Below are 4,828 nucleotides of genomic sequence, written 5' to 3'. Positions count from 1 at the left end.
ATGCCAACCCTCCTCAGATAGTCTAGAAGGACTCTAGGAACAGCACCTTGCTCGGCTTGCCATGTGTCCCGGTGGTTCGCCGTGTGCTTTCGACAGACTAGTAGGACTCGAGGAAGAGCACCTTGCCTGGCTCACTATGTGTCCCGGTGGTTCACCGTGTGTCGTGGCCCTTACCTCCGCATTGGCATATGGTATTTTCTTTTTTCCTGATGTTCAATTCATAGGCATGATCATGTTGTGTGATAGCATGTACATTGCTCGGAAGAAATAGGTGTCTGCTTATTTCCTTTCTTTAGATGTTCTTCTTTGTTTTGTTGCTCCTACATCCATGTGCTACCAAGAGATTATGCTTGAGATGCTGGCTCATAGATGAAATGCTCACATCACAACATATTGTCACTACAAGAATCTTGTTAATCCATGACAGATTCAGTCCGTCATAGACATATGCAATACCGTTGTGGATGGGCATCCATGACGGATACGAAATCCGTCATGTATATCGCGTCATAATTTGACCACTGTATGTTCCATGATGGATCATCCAACCGTCATGATTGATACTTACTTGACGTCCCCATAACGCCGTTAACTTGTGTGCCACATCATCATCTGAGGTTGCAGCCCATGTAGTAATGAGCCCATCTAAAATTTTGGCCCGCTAAATTTCAATTGATACAAGAGTGGTGGCCCATATAGTAATCAGCCCAATTAGAATTTCAGTCCATTAATCTCTGGTAAGGCCCACTAGTTTCAGTCCAAAACATTAGCCCAGCTGTTATTTCGCTTGGTCCATGGTTGTTTGAATCCAATAAGAATTTGACAGAAAATATATGCTCATGTAATTAAAACATAAATTACACAAACACACCAAAAATACACTTTGCAGGAGGCGAATGAAAAAAAAACAAAAAATAATTGTACAAGCATGTCTTCCAAAACATTATGCTACTCCGAGAACACTATGCTACTCTACAGCCAGCACCACCCCTCGCCGGACATCAACCGAGAGTCTTCTCACTTTTCTGGCCGTAGATCCGCCCGCATAGGCTGAAGTCATCAAGAACACATGTCATTGTTGTTGAATATGCTCCCATGCACCAATATCTGTCACATGATGAAAAATATGTCACGCATGTCAGCTAGCAGCATGTCTGTTTAAGTTTAAACAACTGCCAAAACCAATAAAAGGTGTGGACATTTCTGGATTATCACCAAAATATACTAAGCACCATTAATCCTAGGTATTGGTACACTGCAAGCACATCCAAAGTTCTGACTTGAAACAAGCAATGCCATATTCATTTTATATTTACAATCTTACCTCTGAAGAAGGAAATGTTTGCAGGGGTAACAGTGCTAACCCTTCAATCAGGTACACCATCTTTCTTTGGATGATTCCTTGACTTCAATGCAGGATTCTTATCAAACCATACTCGTGAGTGGTTGAAAGTCTCCACCAATTAGGATTCCAAGAAAACTACCTATGCGTAGACAAACAGTTAGACCGTCTTGGAAAATCAGAAGAAAAAGGGAAGGTGAAACAGAAGCAAAACCAAGGGAGAAGGATCTCTCATCTCTGTCACTTAACTGACGATGAGGAGACGGCGAAGGTGACTGATGCGTGCCGCACAGCGACGAATCTGAGGGAGCAGCCCTGCACCGCGCATCCCCCAAGCGGGCTGCAGGGCGCATCACCCCGACGACGGATGCGTGCCTCGCAGAGACGAAGGGGAGGCGACAGCCAAGCATGGCGCAGCCCCTGGCCGTCGTGGCAGAGATCTCCAGATCCACCAGGCCAGGCGCCCAGACCGGCTCGATCCGGCTACCTTGGTGGCACAGCGCGTCACCATGGGACATATCGGCCTCATCAGTTGCACATCTTCAGCGCGGCCGGCCTGAGCCTGGACTTCAAATCTTCAACAGAGGTGTGCGGAGTGCGGTGTGGTGCTGCATCGGCGCTGGGGGAAAAGAACCCGGCGGCTAGGAAACAGGGAGAGGGTTCTGGAAGGGTAGGAGACGAAGATGCAACCGTTGGATCTGGAAGGAATATACGGTGAGGATGGGCGATCCGCGTGAAGGGAAGACTGACCAATTAGAACGCAGCATCGTCGGCTGGGAGCGTTATGGGCTATGGTTCAATTAGCCCAGCATTGCACGCGACCGGCCCGGAATTTTGACCCTTTTTTGTTTTTGTTCTGTTGTTTTTTCTCTTTCTCTTTCTCTTTTTCTTTTCTATTTATGTTTCTATTTTTCTATTTTAGTTCACGTATCCGAACGTTTTTGTTTTATACACCATTTTTACTTTTCAAATATAACTATACATTTTTATATGTATGAACGGTACATAATGAGGCTGGCCCAATAGTGGCATATTTTCAAAAAATGTGAGTAAAAAATGACTGGCACGCGCGAGGAATCAATCCTTCGATACAACGGTAACCACTGCGCTAGGATGTGGTTCACGTACAATAGGTAAGGCATGACCTATTAGAAGGGAAAGAGTCGCGAATCAACCTGTGGTTGAGTTGGTTAGGTGGACAGTGATATCCTAATCCACCAGGGTTCGAATCCTGGTGCTCGCATTATTTCTGGATTTATTTCAGGATTTCCGGCGATGCGCTTTCAGTGCGAGGAGACGTTCCCGATGACGACGAGGTGCCTACAGTGACTTCGTAAATCTCAAGATGATATGCTGGTTCAGTCTCTCGGAGGTGCTCATAGGGGTAGGGTGTGCGTATATGCGTTCATAGGGATGAGTGTATGCGCGTGTATATGAGCGTTTGTGTCTGTACTGATGCTAAAAAAAAGAAGGAAAAGAGTCGGGTCATACATATTTTCCTTCATTTCTCTCTGATTTTTGTCTTTCTTGTTTTTAAACGTTTTTTTTTATTTTGTTCCTTCCTTTTTTATTTTTTTCTTCTTCATTTTTGTTTGGTTTTATTTTTTGGTTTTTCTTTGTTTCTTTTTTGTTTTTCATTTTACATTCTTATATACATGATCAACATTTTTCCAAATACTTGTTCAACACTTTTCAAATACTTGTTCAACATTTTTATATACATGATCAACATTTTTTAAATACTTGTTAAACATTTTTCGAACGCTTGATTAACATTTTTTTAATTCCTTTTTCAACATTTTTCAAATACATGTTCATTATTTTTCAAACGCTCGATTAACAATTTTCAAGTACTTGTTCGACATTTATTTAAATACATGTTCAATATTTTTTAAAATGTGTGTTCAACATTTTTAAATACTTGTTTAACATTTTTCGAATGCTTGATAAACATTTTTTAAATACTTGTTCAACATTTCTCTTAATGCTACATTAACATTTTTAAATACTTGTTCAACGTATTTTTCAAATACTTGTTCAACATTTTCTTGAATGCTTGATAACATTTTTCAAATACTTATTCAATATTTTTTCAAATGTTTTTTGTTGAGCTTTTTTGTAATATATATGAATATATATATATATATATATATATTCACATATTTAAAATATTTTAAACTATGAACCAAAGTACAAAATAAAACAAAAATGATACCATAAAATGTGAAAAAACAAAACCCAGAAAAATAGGTTGGAGCCTCGCGAGCGCGTGGGCCGGCCTGTCTGTGCTCCTACCGACACGAGGCTGCCCCCTGTGCTTGCTTAAAGCGATCAATAGGGGTGCACACATGAGAGCTGGGCCCCGTAGCAGCCTGACGAGTTGGGCCTTCGGCCCAATCTCATTACGACACATCTCTTTAACAATATGTGACTGTTTAAACAATATCCGCTAGCTAGGGGCCTCGCTGATCCATGACGGATCTGGAAACCGTCATGATCCATGACGGATCATGGGTAGGTAGGATTGATGGCACCTTATCCGTGACAGTTTCTCATAATGTCACCGGATATCCGTCATGGATTAACCGATTTCTTGTAGTGTGTAGCTATCGACATTATTTGTCAGATTTACTTAACATTTGAGTTGATTAGCCAGTGGCATGCTGCACCATTTGCTTCAAAAACACACTAAGCATATGAGTTTCACTGGGACTTCATCAAAGCATGTGCTGAGATTGGTAAAGACTATTCTTACATGTTCACTGATTAAATAATGTTCTTTCTTCCATTTCCATTCCTTATTTCCATTTGTTTGCTCAACTCTATACGACATCGCTATTTTCTGAAAATGTGTTGTGCAGAAAGCCAGAAAGTTAAACTGTTTGACTATCTAACTGCTCGTGAGAAAGGAGAATTTACTTGATTATTTAACCATGTTGTGGCATGAGATATCATCCCATTTTCAGTGGTGTGCTAAATTAAAAACCTTTTAGGCAGTAATACTTCTCTATGCATGCCTTTAGCACATCTGCATTCCTCAAGTGAAGGATGGCATCAACAGTGATGTAGTCTGGGAGGAAGAGACCAGCTATAGTGTCTGCTGCCATGTAAGTGCGGCGGATAAATCATAATCATTTTGACTTTTCCTACATTTTATTTTTTGTACACTAAATTTCTATATATACCTTGTATTAACATGTCCTTTCTAATGCATTTCATCTGAAGATGTCATACTTCTTTAGTGACAATATTCTTTGCACTTGTTCTTGCTTACAGATGCGTCCCATGCAACCGTGCTTCTCATCTTTTGGTTCGGTTTTGATGATGTGTGTGCTTAAAATACTGGCTTCCAAAAACCATCAAGAAGTCCAAAAAAGGAAAAACTTTGAGTCCAAGTGTGGAGGTTATGAAAGAACCATTAATTCATATCTTTGTTAAAAAACTGTCTACAAGGTAATATTACCTCCGTGCCAAAATATAAGACAT

The 4,828-nt window shown here is 40.6% G+C and overlaps 1 long non-coding RNA gene across 1 annotated transcript; it reads right to left on the bottom strand.

The window, feature by feature from the left end:
• Positions 1-818: 818 nt before the first annotated feature.
• Positions 819-2,006, bottom strand: LOC119294161. The gene is made up of 2 exons (XR_005143359.1): positions 1,325-2,006; positions 819-1,107 (listed from the first exon to the last, which is right to left on the bottom strand). It is a non-coding gene; the product is annotated as an uncharacterized LOC119294161 (long non-coding RNA).
• Positions 2,007-4,828: the final 2,822 nt, after the last annotated feature.

Source organism: Triticum dicoccoides, chromosome 4B (assembly GCF_002162155.2).
Source record: "Triticum dicoccoides isolate Atlit2015 ecotype Zavitan chromosome 4B, WEW_v2.0, whole genome shotgun sequence".
Classification (NCBI taxonomy): Eukaryota; Viridiplantae; Streptophyta; class Magnoliopsida; order Poales; family Poaceae; genus Triticum; species Triticum dicoccoides.
Note: the sequence above shows the minus strand (reverse complement) of the source record. Positions and strands in the feature narration are given on the sequence as shown.